This window comes from Euprymna scolopes, chromosome 22 (assembly GCF_053919585.1).
Source record: "Euprymna scolopes isolate OS-2025 chromosome 22, ASM5391958v1, whole genome shotgun sequence".
NCBI classification, from domain to species: domain Eukaryota; kingdom Metazoa; phylum Mollusca; class Cephalopoda; order Sepiida; family Sepiolidae; genus Euprymna; species Euprymna scolopes.
In genome coordinates, this window is record NC_136503.1 from 112,459,747 (window position 1) to 112,478,294 (window position 18,548).

The following is an 18,548-nucleotide window of genomic DNA, read 5'->3' on the forward strand; positions in this document are numbered from 1 at the left end:
TTTTATTTCTACACCAAGACAATTTTATTTTTACACACAATTTTATTTCTACACACAATTTTATTTTTACACACAATTTTATTTCTACACACAATTTTATTTTTACACACAATTTTATTTCTACACCAAGACAATTTTATTTTTACACACAATTTTATTTCTTCACCAAGACAATTTTATTTTTACACACAATTTTATTTCTACACCAAGACAATTTTATTTTTACACACAATTTTATTTCTACACCAAGACAATTTTATTTTTACACACAATTTTATTTCTACACCAAGACAATTTTATTTTTACACACAATTTTATTTCTACACCAAGACAATTTTATTTTTACACACAATTTTATTTCTACACCAAGACAATTTTATTTTTACACACAATTTTATTTCTACACCAAGACAATTTTATTTCTACACCAAGACAATTTTATTTTTACACACAATTTTATTTCTACACACAATTTTATTTCTACACCAAAACAATTTTATTTTTACACACAATTTTATTTCTACACACAATTTTATTTCTACACCAAAACAATTTTATTTCTACACACAATTTTATTTCTACACCAAGACAATTTTATTTTTACGCACAATTTTATTTCTACACCAAAACAATTTTATTTTTACACACAATTTTATTTCTACACCAAAACAATTTTATTTTTACACACAATTTTATTTCTACACCAAAACAATTTTATTTTTACACACAATTTTATTTCTACACCAAAACAATTTTATTTTTACACACAATTTTATTTCTACACCAAAACAATTTTATTTTTACACACAATTTTATTTCTACACCAAGACAATTTTATTTTTACACACAATTTTATTTCTACACACAATTTTATTTTTACACACAATTTTATTTCTACACCAAAACAATTTTATTTTTACACACAATTTTATTTCTACACCAAAACAATTTTATTTTTACACACAATTTTATTTCTACACCAAGACAATTTTATTTTTACACACAATTTTATTTCTACACCAAAACAATTTTATTTTTACACACAATTTTATTTCTACACCAAAACAATTTTATTTTTACACACAATTTTATTTCTACACCAAGACAATTTTATTTTTACACACAATTTTATTTCTACACACTGCTAGAGTGCGCCCTTTTAGAGGAGCTGGTTTTTCCCATATTAAAAACTACCTTGTGTCACATTTTGTTTTTTGTGGGGAAACAAATAAATACCGAGAGCACACGCGTAATTTAACCGCTCCCCAATGAATACCAGGACTCTTTCACCTTAATATTGTGACCCCCTAAACAGAACCACAACATTTATATAAATATATTTAGTTCCTTAGTTCATGATTTTTTAACTTCATCCAAAAGTTTTCCACTGTTGAGTTGCATTTTTAGCCATCTTTATCATTTGACGATTTAAGTGCATATGCATTAATTTTTAGCGCTGTTTCTAGTAGTTGCCAATGACGCTACCAATCACCAAAAATACACGATCCGAAGCCATGAGCAGCACTCCTTTTGGCCAAAATCAAAGTGTAGTATCTGTTCCGGCAGATACTGCAAGCAAAGACCATATGTGGGGGAAACCCCACATATAAGACCTTGGTCAATGAAGGGGCAACCCTTCATACCAATTGTCACTATCCAGCTCCCCTACTCCCCGGGGAGTTGGTCCCCATTTCCCCTTCACTCCTCACTTTAAAAATCGGCCTTGTGCCTAATTTGCTCAGTGGGGGAGCAAATAAATACTTCAAAGTGTAGTATCTGTTCTTCAGATGCGGCACTTCCACTTCTCGTTCTCTTTCAGTGGAGGAGAAATCCTTTACGACTGAGACAATTTTTATTTTTGTACCTTTTCTCCACGTTAAAAAACGACCCTGGTGTCTAACTCTGTTCCGTGGGGAGGCATTGTAAATAGGTACACTTATATATACAGGTGAAAAATGTGCACGGTGACAAGCAAGGAAGATGATCAGACTTTTAGTAATATATAGATTAAAAAAAAAAAGAAAAAAAACGGAAAAAGAATGCTAAAAATTTTGTTTAAATCATACACAGGATGTGGCGCCTTTAAGTTGATAAAGGAACGTGATGATAAGAGGAAATTTGATGTTGTAATTAATGGAGGATAAAAATTGGGCGTGGAGAGGGGGCAGCCATTTTATCAGGAAGAAGAGGAAGAGACAGTTTTGATAGGATAGGTTGAGACTGGTTAGAAAGCATCTTTTAAATAATGTAAAAAAAAAAATATATTTAAACAAACAAATAAATTCATAAATATAAAAAAAAATTAAACTAAACAAATGTTTTAAAAAATTAACAGAATTAAACAAAAAGAATTATTAAAAATGAAAAAAGAAATATGAATCCAGAAAAAAAAGGTATCAAAAATTCCGACTCATTCCGACGCCATTGTTAAATAAAGATACTACGTCAGCCATTTTTTTTTTGTTCCAATTATCTTTGTGTTATGAATTTCACATTATCCCTTTTTTTGGTGGGGGTGGGGATGAGATTGGGTTACGAAATGATTACTGATTTTGCAAAGAGTGCATTTTGCATAATCCCAGACTCCGGAATAATGGGTAAAAATATTTTTTATTGAAATCTCTTATGCTTAAGGAGTTACATTTTATGTGTAACGACTCCCTTTTTTCCCCACTTTGGTTAAAAAAAAAAAGTGTGTGTGTGTGGGGGGGGGGTTTCCCCTCCACCTTGAAAATTCTATATTATTAATGTAATAACAGCCACACAATTATTATCTGTATTATTAGAAAAATGATCGTGGTTTTGCTTGACATAATATAAACCCTTTTCAGGTTATTTAATCCAGTAATTTTAAAAAAGTTTTTATGCTTTAAGTTCTGTATTTCTCCAAATATTTATTCATGAAATTTGGTTTGGTTTTTTTCTAGACGCAAATTGTTGTTTTTGATTTTACAGAAGATGGCCGAGTTTTGCAAAAGGAAAGAAAAAAAAAATCCCAAAAAACAATAACATCACTGTTTGGTGTATTTTAGGTCAGGAAGCCAGTATCTTCGGACAGCCTGATCTGGTAGAACCAAATAGCAATAAGAAGAATGGAGTGGAAAAGGAATGTACTTAAGCTGTAACAAGGAGAGAGAGAGAGAGAGAGAGAGAGAGAGAGAGAGAGAGAGAGAGAGAGAGAGGGGGGGAGAGAGGGAGAGAGAGAGAGAGAAGATAGAAGAGAGAGAGAATATAGAAGAGAGAGAGAGGATAGAAGAGAGAGAGAGAGAGAGGATAGAAGAGAGAGAGAGAGGATAGAAGAGAGAGAGAGAGAGGATAGAAGAGAGAGAGAGAGAGGATAGAAGAGAGAGAGAGAGGATAGAAGAGAGAGAGAGAGGATAGAAGAGAGAGAGAGGATAGAAGAGAGAGAGAGGATAGAAGAGAGAGAGAGGATAGAAGAGAGAGAGAGGATAGAAGAGAGAGAGAGAGGATAGAAGAGAGAGAGAGGATAGAAGAGAGAGAGAGAGAGGATAGAAGAGAGAGAGAGGATAGAAGAGAGAGAGAGAGAGGATAGAAGAGAGAGAGAGAGAGGATAGAAGAGAGATAGAGAGAGAGAGAGGATAGAAGAGAGAGAGAGAGAGAGAGGATAGAAGAGAGAGAGAGAGAATAGAAGAGAGAGAGAGAGGATAGAAGAGAGAGAGAGGATAGAAGAGAGTAAGGAAGAGAAAAGGAGCATGTGAGGAGGAAATTTAGCAAATGAAATGATTTAAAAATAAATGAGAAAAATAAATAAGGAGAAGTAGGTTTCTTCTATTAGCGGCCATTAGTGAATGTCACAAGGTCATTAGTGGCATGTAATGCACATAATCCACATTAAATTCGAACTGGTGTCACATCCAGCCATCGTAGCAAGGCAGATATGTAGAAACTTAAAGTGCAGAGAGAGAGAGAGAGAGAGAGAGGGGCAGGAAAGGTGGGAGATGGCGAGTAAGAAAATAAAAGGGAAGAGAAAGAATGCGAGAAGGAAAAGAGAAAAGATAGAGAAAGGGAAAAATTAAATAGAGAAGGAGAGGAAAGAGAGAAAGAGTAAACAGAAGAAAAGAACAAAAAGAAAATAAAGAATGGAGAAGAAAATAACCACGCGGGGGGGGGGGAAGGAAAAGAAATTGAAGGAGGGGGAGGGAGTAGAAAAAGCAAAGTGGAGTGGAGGTAAGCAATAATCTATTTTACCTGAAGAAAAAGGTGAACGAACGAATTATTTACATTCTCGTTTTTTTATGAAAATTGCTCCAGACAAATTAGGAAGCCACTTAATGTTAGGAGATGACCAGAATAAAAGATTATTATCGCAAAAACAGGATATACGTATTGGTCTTAGTCTTGAACAGATCAAGGCTATAGGTAGCAGAAAAACAGTCGGCTACTGGAATAAGAAGCTCTGTTACAATGAGGGATCAAAACAGCAAATTGATGGAGACCACTAGACCAAGAAGTCAAACGAGCTGGAACAAAGGAAGCAGCTTAAAAAGAATTGACTGATTATTCTAATGTCTTAAATCTGCTGACCACGCTTCCGTGGTCAAAGAAACAGAAAGGAAAGAAGTGATTTGTGCGATGCATTATTTTTGACCGAGACAGCAAATCAATTATTAATTTCATCTTAATCCAATGAAATTGAGCTTTAAAGGCCCTCATTGAAATTAAAGTGTAAGAAGAGCTATGATCAAGTTTCAACCCTTTCTCTTGTTAAAATAATACTGGTTGACTAAGTATTACATGGTTCAATACAATTATGAATGACATGAAGATTAAAACAGACTTTAAATCATATGCACCGAAAAACAAAAAAAAAAAAAAAATTTGAAATGAATCCAATATTTTTATAATGGACCAAACGTTGTATCTAGAGACTCACAAAGAAAATAAAACTTTGACACAAACGTTTTAGAAAAAGTTATTTATTTTGTTTGTTTTTTATATGCAAGTTGCCAACACATATTTACAACACGACACAATATGTTCTCTCTTTCTTTCTCTTTTCTGTCAGATAGCAGTCCTTTACTTTTAGCTACAGTCAACTGTTGTGTTGCAGTAATTCTCTGTAGGATGCATAGGTCGGCTGGCTTGCTTTCAAAGAAGTAGAAGGAGGAGACTCTTTTCAAGCACGCCTTCTAAATCATCATGGATCTTTTTCTTCTCTGTAATCAGCCAAAATTTGTCTGTTGCAGCTGGTCGTTTTGCGTACAAAAAAAAAAAAAAAAAATTCGGCCATGCATCCTTTCCTTTTTTTTTTCTCCTCTTTTGATTTTGATGTACATATATGCATTTCATTCCGTGAAGTTATGCTTACGCCACGGTTATAATACTGATGCAACATTAACTCGGCACGTGAGTTGTCAATATGCGTACTTGTCATTGTTAGATATTAACCAGACAATGCTGAAGGTGTGCTGGTCGATGATTATTATGATTATTCAAGCCAAAAAGTTTTGTCAACTAAAATGTGGTTTAGAATAATCAAAATATTAAGAATGAATATTTATTTACATTAATTTAGGAATGTTAACTTAACCATGTTATCATAACAATTTATATATCTATAAAAGTGAACGTGTCTGTGTGTCTGTCTGTGTGTGTGTCTGTCTGTGTACATTTCCTTACGCAATAACTGTCAGTTTTTAGTCTACAGACTCGAAATTTGATATACAGGGTACTGAGATTTGGGAAAATCTATGTGATCGGTTTTCGGCCAGAAATTTCGCTGTTAAGGGGTCAAAGTTCAACGATTTGACCTTTGAGAACTCTACCAAACTCCTCCGACAATTTTGGGTCTACACACTTGAAATTTTAGATATAGGTTCCTTAGACATAGAACTAACTTAATACCTTGATTTGAGCCGAAAACAATAAATGTTAAGGGGTCATAATAGGGATCAAAGTTTTAAAAAATTGACCGTTTTTTTTTTTTTTTTGCTTAACATACACCTTCAAACACCCGGGCAACGCCGGGCACCCATGCTAGTTTAGTTGATAAATTAGAAATAATAACATGTAAAAACATCAGGTGATTATCTTAGTAACATATACTAATGACGTTATTAAGAAGATGAGAGTCTTTTTGAGATGTGTGGAAATTAAAGTTATTCGAAATCAAGAGAGGGACTCCGAGTAGAGAATGTCAGAAATGGTGATAGTCAGAATAAGAGTTGCAACTTTCCAAAAGTGGAAAAAAACACTCTGGAATGAAAAGTTGCCAACAAATAAAACCCGAGGCTCTGTCGTTTCTTGGGGAGAATTTTCATTGCAGCTTTCCTTCAAACAAGACTAAAGGTGGACCAGATATGTTCTCCGTTAGCCAGATGTTGACACCCCAAATAAATGTTATTCGTCCTTTGTGTTGTAAAGGTATTTATATATTCTTCTCACATCATGAACTGTATTTAAATATACATATACACATAACGAACTACTACAAACTACATAACGAATACTACAAACTTGGCCTTTTGGCCAAGATCAAAGTGTAGTATCTTGTTCTTCAAATGCTGCACTTCCATTTCTTGTTCTGTTTCGGTGGAGGAGCAGTCCTTCACGACTTAGACAATTTTTTTTATTTTTGTACCTTTTCTCCACGTTAAAAAACGACCCTGGTGTCTAACTCTGTCCCGTGGGGAGGCATAGTAAATAGGTACACACATAAACTCTATATAGACGATTACAACACTAGACGGTCATAGACGAACATACATATATAAATGACTGTGACACGTATATACACCCGCATACGATCTAACCATTAGACAACACACTGTATATATCACAATGTTAGACAGACATCTGTTAAATAGACACTGTTTGTATACACACATAACATCCTGGTTTAGTTATTTAGATAATGGAGCCAGGACTACATTACAATCAATAACAATTGTAAAAAGATGACGCAATTAGTATGGTATTTGAATTATATTGATCCACTTTGATTGATTATAAGCCAAGAACAGAAAACTTACCTTAAAACCAGCATTTTTTATGAAATGGAATAAATTTCCCCAAAATAAAGCAAGAAGAAACTCACCTGAAAATAAAAATAAAAGTTTTTTTTTAAATACCAAAATTTACAATTACCTATTAAATTCACATTTTTTTTTTTTATAATTTATTACCAAAAATTTTTTGAAAATTCAATATTTGATACTAAAATTACTTTCAAAGATACATTTGACTTTCTAGGATACTTAAAGCATTCATTTAACTATAATTATATAAGAGAAACAGTGTGTGTGTGTGTGTGTGTGTGTGTGTGTGTGTGTGTGTTTGTTCGTTCCCTATGGACTCGAAAATGGCTGGACCAATTTTTATGAAATTTCACACAAAAATACTTTATGTGCCTGGCAGTGTTCTTAGATAGGTTTTGTATCGGAATGTCTCCCATAAGTATCGATAATCAATAATCGAAATAATCCGATGAAAGAAGGAACAGGCGATTTTGACCAAAGTTAAAGCCTTACACAGATTAACATCACAAGTGCATGTGAGAATTTTTTCTTTTACCACGCAAGTCGATTAGATTGAAAACTGGGCGCTTTTATCGATTTTGATGACAATGAAAAAATATGGGAGTGTAAAACATTCATTGATCATCATTCAGTCCTGGACAACGTCGAGTCTCCCTACTAGTACTATATATAAAAATATGGGTTGGTTATAAAAATGGATTGATGATGGATGAGTTCCTTAACTATTATTTTATGTAGCGTATCTTGGGAAAGATTGGCCTGACAGCACCTGTCCACCTTCAGATTTCAGAGTATATGCAGCACCTGGTATTACCAAATAGTCATCCATTTTAGTACTGACCGGACTCAACGTTGCTTAGCGTCAGTGATCTAATGGGAACAGGTGTGTTAACATTCGAATGAGAAACAGGTGCGTTAACATTCGAATGAGAAACAGGTGCGTTAACATTCAAATGAGAAACAGGTGCGTTAACATTCAAATGAGAAACAGGTGCGTTAACATTCAAATGAGAAACAGGTGCGTTAACATTCAAATGAGAAACAGGTGCGTTAACATTCAAATGAGAAACAGGTGCGTTAACATTCAAATGAGAAACAGGTGCGTTAACATTCAAATGAGAAACAGGTGCGTTAACATTCAAATGAGAAACAGGTGCGTTAACATTCAAATGAGAAACAGGTGCGTTAACATTCAAATGAGAAACAGGTGCGTTAACATTCAAATGAGAAACAGGTGCGTTAACATTCAAATGAGAAACAGGTGCGTTAACATTCAAATGAGAAACAGGTGCGTTAACATTCAAATGAGAAACAGGTGCGTTAACATTCAAATGAGAAACAGGTGCGTTAACATTCAAATGAGAAACAGGTGCGTGAACATTCAAATGAGAAACAGGTGCGTGAAAATTCAAATGAGAAACAGGTGCGTGAACATTCAAATGAGAAACAGGTGCGTGAACATTCAAATGAGAAACAGGTGCGTGAACATTCAAATGAGAAACAGGTGCGTGAACATTCAAATGAGAAACAGATGCGTTAACATTCAAATGAGAAACAGGTGCGTTAACATTCAAATGAGAAACAGGTGCGTTAACATTCAAATGAGAAACAGGTGCGTTAACATTCAAATGAGAAACAGGTGCGTTAACATTCAAATGAGAAACAGGTGCGTTAACATTCAAATGAGAAACAGGTGCGTTAACATTCAAATGAGAAACCGGTGCGTTAACATTCAAATGAGAAACCGGTGCGTTAACATTCAAATGAGAAACAGGTGCGTTAACATTCAAATGAGAAACAGGTGCGTTAACATTCAAATGAGAAACAGGTGCGTTAACATTCAAATGAGAAACAGGTGCGTTAACATTCAAATGAGAAACAGGTGCGTTAACATTCAAATGAGAAACAGGTGCGTTAACATTCAAATGAGAAATAGGTGCGTTAACATTCAAATGAGAAACAGGTGCGTTAACATTCAAATGAGAAACAGGTGCGTTAACATTCAAATGAGAAACAGGCGCGTTAACATTCAAATGAGAAACAGGCGCGTTAACATTCAAATGAGAAACAGGTGCGTTAACATTCAAATGAGAAACAGGTGCGTTAACATTCAAATGAGAAACAGGTGTGTTAACATTCAAATGAGAAACAGGTGTGTTAACATTCAAATGGAAACAGGTGCGTTAACATTCAAATGGAAACAGGTGTGTTAACATTCAAATGAGAAACAATGTGTCAACATAATTATGTGTCGTGTATGTAAGAACGACATATGAAAAAAAAATTATTAAATAATAAATCAAACTGATTGCACCTTTCAGCTCTAAAATTTTTAAAAGTTTACTGAAAATATCAAAATATATACGAATATATATTACCATAAATTTTTTTATAACTATAAATATAATTGAAAAATACAGATGTTTCTGAAATATGGTTAATTATCGAGGAGTGCTAATGGGTTAAGTTTTATCAAATAGCATTTCTTTTTAAAAAACAAAACTCTTTAAAAGCAAAAACTCCTGTTGGGTAATAACTAAATTTTACAGAAAAAAATCACAAAACCTGCTGATGGCTCATCGAACAAATGAGCAATAGCACTTTGGGGTTTTTCTTTCGGCGCCAAAATCACCAGACTATGCCATTAGAAGTGGTTTGTTCTTTCTTGGTTAAACTATGATCCAGGTCAATTCTAGGAAATTCCGCCTCACAGGCTTTACCTTTTCACTCTTTGAGAAGGGGGTTATTTTATTGCTAATCGCCTTAAATGCCCTTAATGGAGAATATCGAGGGTTTTGCCAGGCATTTTTTTGTAAGCTAGAGTGCTCTTTCTCATCCAATTTTCCCAACCTTGTGTCACATCTTCCTGCACTTTAGTTTGGCCAGTGCTGCTATTATCTGAGCAGTTCTTGCAAGGACTTCAGGCTTAGATCCATCATCTATTACGATTGATTATAGGAATGGTGGTGTCTATTGAGAGTGATGTTTTTGAGATGAGGATTGATAATTATTTTTTTGCATTATTTGGATTGTTTGGACTATTGTTCTCGTCTTGGTTATTTTTTCCTTTTTCCACAACGTTTCGGCCGATGTAACTTTCGATCATCTTCAGGTGCATTCACACTGGGTGTTATTGGCGTATCGTGAAAAATGTTTTTTTTTTTTTGTTTGTTTTTTTTTTTGCTTCTCCAACGAACATAGTTGTTACAAATTCAAAACGTAAATATCGACAAGTCTATTTCTATTTTTTAATAAATCCAGGGCTATTCCATTTTGTTTTTGGTATAATGTATGTTTATTTTTTAGATGAAGATTGATAATTATTTTTTGTATTAGTTGGATTTTTTGGACTATTGTTCTAATCTGTTGAGAGTGTTCAGACAGAAGATAGCCATTTTACTGAGTCGGCTGTGTCTGTACATATTTGACGAGAAAAAAAAATCACCAATGTTCATTGTTTTGTTTCGTCGTTCACCTGACAAACTAAATAACTCTCATCCTCGAGTGACGTTTTGGCCTTCATAAGCATTAACTCATAAGTACATAAATATATATGACGATGTGGCTGAACCCCCCCCCCCAAAAAAAAAACGATGATCCATGAATCATTCCAATTCTACTTACTTACCCCTTACCCACATAACCACCCTGATCCATTAAAATCCAACACGCTTTTAAGCGTTTCCTGTCTTAGAATTATGGAGACTCATATTTCTTTAATGTGTGAATTATTCTGAAAATGGTTCACGGCATGAGAAGGGGGAGGAAGTGATGCCATCCATTTTTATCTTTATTTACACAGAATCATTCTTTATATGTGTTTATGTATCTGGAGGTACTGTCCGTACATCCAGGGGAGGTTAGACACACGGTTAGGTGTGGTTTTGAGAAGCCAATTCACTAAGATAAGCACACTATAGCCTACAAAACGACAACAAAAAATGCCTGAACAGCCCTTTCTACAGAGTTCTCCAGTATGGTTGCATCCCAGAATTTGTAATAAATCAGATTTGGTTTGGTTATCTTGCACGGCATATCAACCATTTTTGGGTTATTTATAATGCCAAATCTAACAATTTAGAAAAAAGTTTTTATGCTTCAAGTTCTTTATATCTTCAAATATTTATTCATGGTGTTTGGTTTAGTTGTTTTGCAGAAAAAAAAAATGTTTTTGACTTTTCAAAACCTGAATGAGTTTTGCAAAGGGAAAGAAGAAAAACAAGAGCATCAATGCTTGGTGCATTTTTTGTCAGAATGCCAATATCTTCAGACAGCCTGATCTAGTAACCCCAGATGCCCTAACAGGTATTACCACTCCAGGCCAAAGTGGACCTGGGAGCAATGCTAACTAAGGGGAAACTCCATATTCCCCACAATCCCCAAATGGGGCCTTATTACTGGATGTCTTTAGATCATTGCCAGAACTTCATCAAGAAGGAAAACTTGGGAGGATGGAGATCATCGGAATGAAAAGAACCATACTTCAGCCTGATCCCGACAAAGCCATTCGTATTATTTGGATTATTCAGACTACTGTTCTCATCTTGAGTGTTATTTTTACATTTCGCTTCATGTAACCTATGACTTCAGGTGTATCTTGTTAAACTCTGGACTCTTTCCATCAAACTCAAAAATCTGCACAGAATTCCAAACAGAACCCTTTATTTAATCCACAAGGGTAGTATGTTCTCGCTCTGTTAGGTATAACTGGATAGAAGTCCTAAGTAATTTGCAATTGTATGTTGTGTCGCCTGCACTGAGGATTGAACCTTTAATCTTGAGAAGAGTAACTTGCAACTGCATTATAATACCATGTACTTTATTCACTATGTCACAGTTACTTGCAGAGAAACATAATTAAAAAAAAGCCACTGTTGAACTAGTTTGCATTATAATTTTCAGTTTTAAAAATGATACTTTCATTGGTATCTGTTTTTAGATGATGCCAAACATTTCTATAAGAGACTGTTTGATTATTTTATAAAAAACTAGCGGGGTACCCGGCGTTGCCCGGGGGGGGGGAGAGTTTTAAAAAATGTTATGGTAGGTAAGTAGAAAGGATCAAACCCGGAGTCATGAGTAAAAGTAGGAAAATAAAGTGTGAAAAAAAAAAAAAAAAACATCTGCACCGTTAACAGTTCGGCCACCAAGAAAAGTCCATTCCAGTTGTTTAGGAAAAAAAAAAAAAAAACCCACTATGGTAGGTCGGCGCGAACGTGGAAATATAATTTGAATTGTCCAGCACCCTAACCACTACGCCACAGAGCACTGCAGCTTAGTTTAGTGATTTTAAATAACTTCACATGGAAGAACTACGAAGCCAAACCGGTGTTCTCTTCTCAACTGTTCCTTGTGAACGATCTCCAAACGGTGTTAAGTGGTGGCAGGGGGAGGAGGAATTTTTAAGAGAGAAAATATTTTACCACTTCCATTGATCTTAACCGATTTTGGCCGTGACTTCTCAGCAGAAAAAGTATAGAAATCTAAGATTATCGAGGAATTTGAGAACTAATAAGCCTATAACAAACCTCAGATATTGTTCTGCCGTTTGTGCATAATGTATTTGCATGAAATATCTTGATTTTTAATCCTATTAAGGTCAAAATCCCACGGGAAAAAATGAGTTCATTTTATTTATATAGAGAAGATAAGACATAAAATATTCATTCGCTGACAACAAAATCAACAGAGTTTAAACTATTTTTTAAATGGCTTGTTCTCTGTTGATTGTGATATGTTACTAGTCTTATAAAGTTCTATGACGGGGGGGGGGTCCATCCTCCCAGGCTTTTCCTTCTCTTTTTGAGAAGTGTTTAGTAAATTCCTAATTGTCTGAAGCACCCACATCATGGAATGCCGACATGGCTGCCCAGGCATTTTTTGTAAACCAGAATATTCTTCATCTATGGCACTGGCTCTTCAGGCCTACTTTCTGACACTTGTGTCACAGCTCCCTGTCGTGAGGAGGACATAAAGAAACTTCAGAACCCAATTAATCAAGAGGACATAACTCTTATTGAGAATTGGACTAATTGTGTGATATTGTTGCATTTTTGAGAATGCTTATCACACCAGATGCTCCATCTAAATTTCTATGCATCTTTTTGAGCTGGCCCGTTTCCCCTTTGTAAAATTGGACTAAAATTAAAAGTTAAAGATATAAAACATACAATTTAGTATGAGGATCGGTACTGGTCACGTTACGGAATGTGCTTTAACTAATTATCAAACATTTTGACACCGTTTTTTCGAGCAGCATAAGAACGCAGAAGCAATTATGCAAATTACTCGGTCAAAAGTAGGGTGAGAAAAAATCCGAAGGAAGAGAACAAAAAATTATCAAATCGAGACAATCTATCATATTATTCTGTCATTGCAATAAAAAAAAAAAAAAAAGTGGGTGTGATTATTTATTACTTTATTTTTTTTAATCCTTTCAGATGAAGCATTATAATTTGTGTATTAATTTTTTTGTGAACTGTTACCCTCATCTTCATAGATGTTGTTGTTTCATCTTCAGGGCCCATGGTACAGTGGATAGAAACATCGAGTCTCTACGGTTCCAGATGTGCATTGTTTGAAGATAGCGGTTTCAATCCTATCCAAATTAGACCAGAGGATCAGTTGGCTAAAACGTGGTGGGACGACAACTATGAAAGGCAGTAATTACTGGGGATACAGTTACAAAACCCAGCATTCCTACTCTATCATGGTTAATCACCTGAAGAAGGCCTGCGGATGAGTTGGCCAGAACGTGAGGATAACAGTCTGTAAAAAAAAATGAATACACAAAATGAGTGTGTTTAGGGTACGAATTAATGAATGCTGTTGCCAGCTCCATTTAGCTAGGAATCTTCAATCTTGGTGAGATTAAAGCAGATGTCCCTTTAAAATTTCATGCAATAATAGTAGGGTCGCTCGGTGTTGGCCATTTTCAGTGATAACAAAACAGAAGAGTTAAAAGTTTATGAAAAATCTGTCTTATAAAACTTCTCTTTATATACCTCTTTCTCTTCCCCCCTTCACATCTATATACATGAAAAATTATATTTTCCTATTTCAGGACACATAGTATCATTTCACACCAAAGTTTGATGGAAAAAATATTGCTCTAAATGTTGACCAACACACAAAAATATACATCCCAAAAAATAGCTGTTGTAAAACGATACCTCCCAAAAAATAGATGTTGCAAAACTATACCTCAAAAAAAAAAAAAAAAAAAAAAAAAAAAAAAATGGGTCTTGCAAAACTATACCGCCAAAAGAAAATGGGTGTTGCAAAACTATACCCCCCAAAAGAATGAATGTTGCAAAACTATACCATTAAAAATACACCCCAAAAGAATGAATAGCATAAAAATGCACTCCAAATGAACAAATCACACAAAAATACATGCCAAATGGAAAGTATGAATAAAACAAAAATATGCCCTAAAAGAATGAATCATAAAAATGTGTAAAAAATTAATTGTACATGAATACACTCCCCTCAAATGAAACGTACATAAATACACTCCTAAAAAAGAATGGCGCTTACATAAATATACCCCCAAAAGAATGAAACGTACACAAATACACCTCCAAAAAATGAATCGTACATAAATACCCCCAAAAAATGAATCGTACCCCCCCCCCAAAAGAATGAAACGTACACAACCACCCCCCAAAAAATGAATCGTACACAAACACAACCCCAAAAGAACGAATCGTACACAAACACAACCCCAAAAGAACGAATCGTACACAAACACAACCCCAAAAGAACGAATCGTACACAAACACAACCCCAAAAGAACGAATCGTACACAAACACAACCCCAAAAGAACGAATCGTACACAAACACAACCCCAAAAGAACGAATCGTACACAAACACAACCCCAAAAGAACGAATCGTACACAAACACAACCTCAAAAGAACGAATCGTACACAAACACAACCCCAAAAGAACGAATCGTACACAAATACAACCCCAAAAGAACGAATCGTACACAAATATACACCCAAAAGAACGAATCGTACACAAATACACACCCAAAAGAACGAATCGTACACAAATACACACCCAAAAGAATGAATCGTACATAAATACACACCCAAAAGAATGAATCGTACATGAATACACACCCAAAAGAATGAATCGTACATGAATAAACCCCCCAAAGAACGTATCGTACATAAATACACCCCCAAAGAACGTATCGTACATAAATACACCCCCAAAGAACGTATCGTACATAAATACACCCCCAAAGAACGTATCGTACATAAATACACCCCCAAAGAACGTATCGTACATAAATACACCCCCAAAGAACGTATCGTACATAAATACACCCCCAAAGAACGTATCGTACATAAATACACCCCCAAAGAACGTATCGTTCATAAATACACCCCCAAAAAATGATGCTTACATAAATTCACCCCAAAAGAATGATGCTTACATAAATACACCCCCAAAGAATGTATCGCACATGAATATGCCCCCCCAAAGAATGTATCGTACATAAATACACCCCAAAGAATGTATCGTACATAAATACACCCCCAAAGAATGTATCGTACATAAATACACCCCCAAAGAATGTATCGTACATAAATACACCCCCAAAGAATGTATCGTACATAAATACACCCCCAAAGAATGTATCGTACATAAATACACCCCAAAAGAATGATGCTTACATAAATACACCCCCCAAAGAATGTATCGCACATGAATATGCCCCCCAAAGAATGTATCGTACATAAATACACCCCCAAAGAACGTATCGTACATAAATACCCCCCCCAAAATGATATGTACATAAATACACCCTAAAAAATGATGCATGCATAGATACACCCCCAAAGTAATGACGCTTACATAAATACACCCCAAGAGTATGTATCGTACATAAATACACACTGAAAAGAATGAATCGTGCTAAAAGGTGTTTATATTCTATTTAAGGTAATGCTGGAAAGCAATATTTCAGTTTTGCGGGTGTGTCTTATGTAGTATTTTGCTTATAGATGAACACACAAACTCACAACAACTACCATTTATATGAAAGACTGGTAAACGCACTTGAGCTAAAAAATCAATAAATAGTACTGCACATCCCTAGCTCTAAATCAAATATTTTTTACTTTTTTTTTTTTTTTTAATTTCTATAATTTTTAATTATCAATTGATAAATAAAATAAAACAAATATGAACAAACATACATCAGTTAGGGAGGAGAAACAATAAATGGACAGGTGACCTCAGTCAGGGAGGTATGAAATAGGGTCAGGTTCTAAATGGGAGTTCGTAGTTGGCCACTCGGTTGCTATAAGATAGTTCAGGACAGAATGTTCATATTAACCCAATCGCTCCCTCCCTTTTTTAAATTTGGTTTTGTTGAAACTATCTCAACTTCCATTTTTTTTTTTAGTAATATGTTACCACTTATTAAAGCTAAAAGCCACTTAAGGATAAAGATTAATGAAATGAAATAATTGTCAACTGAAAGAGAAAGAATATTATGAGATGATTTAGAATGACTAACAGAAAAGTTTATCAGAAATGTGTATGCAGTGTGATGATGAATGGAAATGAAACATGGCCAATGAAAGTTGAGGACATGCGTTGCATGGATGAGAAGGGTATGCTGGATGTGTAATGAGAGTTTTAAATACATTGATTATCTCATTGACTCTGTTGAATAAAATGGATTTAAATTGTAGAGAATAAGTTGTTTTTTCTTTTTAACAGGAAAACTTGGTCTTTTTTGTCCATTTCAAACAAAATCAGTAAAAATGGAATCCAACAAAATGGCGATCTTCAACAAACTTTTCTCCACCAACTTCCCCTTTTTTTTCTACGTTTACAAATAAGACTATGAGTAACCGATATGCACACAGTGAAAATCTAATATCGATAATTATGTGGAATAGTTTTTTGCTGATTATCTTATCATTTCACGGGGAAATTATTTTCACAACTTGGATCTGTTTTTTTATTACGTATATTTTTGTTTTTGTTGAAATTTCAAGTATCCACAAAGATCAGGGGAGGTAACTATTAACTGGGTATCCTCAAAGGGGAAAGGAATAAGACGATGTTATTCTTGTGCTAATTAACAATATAAAGATAGGATTTAATAAAACCACATGACGAGAAACATTAAAATGAGCCAGTGGATTAGACAAAATTCTGGGTGCATTAATCATAAAATAATTGTAGTTTAATATCCAAAACCGATGGCTGATGGTAGTTTTGATATTTAAAAATTTTTATGGATTCATGGGACAATTTGTTCATCAAAAACAACAACAACAACAACAAAAAAACAAAAAAAACGGTGGAATTAGATCCGAAAATGATAAAAACAAAAGCAAAAAAAAAAAAAAAAAAAAGAGGTAAGATTTCAAATTTAATGTGGAAACAATTCTTTTTTGTTTTAAAGTGGTTTCTTGAAAACCATTTAATAAATTATTCGGCTTTTTTTTGTTTGTTTTTTTTTTTTCTTTGTAAGGAGGTATTCATATATGAAGAATTTGGATGATCTATTTCTTAAGTTTGTTTTATTCCATTTATAGAGAAAATAAAGGAAAAGCGCGCGGAAAAGAGTGTAGGAAAGAAAAAGACAGAAAGGAGAGAATACATATAGATAGAGAAAGAGGAGGGGATATATATATATATATATATATATATATATATATATATATATATAGAGAGAGAGAGAGAGAGAGAAGATATATATATATATATATATAGAGAGAGAGAGAGACAGAGAAAAATAGAAATAGTATTACAGAGAGAGAGAGAGAGGAGATAGAAAGATAGGAAGAAATAGAGAGAGATGGAGAGAGAGAGAGAGAGAGAGAAAGAAAAGAGGATATATATAGAGAGATCAGAGGGGATATATATATATTCTAGCAGGGAGACCAAACGTTGATTGAATAAGCGTCAACAAATGTTCTACTCTCCCATACTGTTATTGTCATCGAGATCGACGAAATCGCTTATATTTAATCAAATCGATTGATTGCCTGTTCTATTAGGCTGACAAAGTTCTTGCAGAATTTTTAATTTGGATATCAAATGATGTATTTTCAAATAAGTTTTCGTTACAATACCTTTAGTTTATATATAACTTTCAAGAGCGTTTTTAGCTCTATCTAATCGTTTGCATTACAATAGTTTTAAAACAATTATGTATTTTTTTTTTAGAATTGAATGTACGATAAATTGTCGATCTAGAAAAGACGACATGATACCATTTCCGTTTGATGAAAATCAGTTTCCCTTTTTTGTTGTTGTTGCAGACCATCTACTAGTAGGCCAGTTGTGTACAAATCCCAAGAGCGATAGGAGCTTTCTATCACGTCTGAAAGTGACACAATGTTCAACAAGTTAGATTGGAGATGCGCTGCTGTAAAATTCATGCTCTCTACCGATCCAACTTATGACAACAGAACCATTGCCATGAATGACAAAGACGTACCTAGGGTCAAAGTTTTCGGCCACGGTTATGGTCTTTAGTGTAGTTCCAAGTGAGGGCCACATCATGCCATC

General features: G+C 34.4%; 1 long non-coding RNA gene across 1 annotated transcript in view; it reads right to left on the reverse strand.

Moving 5' to 3' along the window:
• Nucleotides 1-3,529: 3,529 nt before the first annotated feature.
• LOC145243654 (uncharacterized) overlaps nucleotides 3,530-18,548 on the reverse strand; it is a 455,606-nt gene continuing 440,587 nt past the window's right edge. The window contains exon 2 of the long non-coding RNA XR_013862923.1: nucleotides 3,530-7,057. This is a non-coding gene — a long non-coding RNA (uncharacterized LOC145243654). The remainder of the gene's footprint in view (nucleotides 7,058-18,548) is intronic.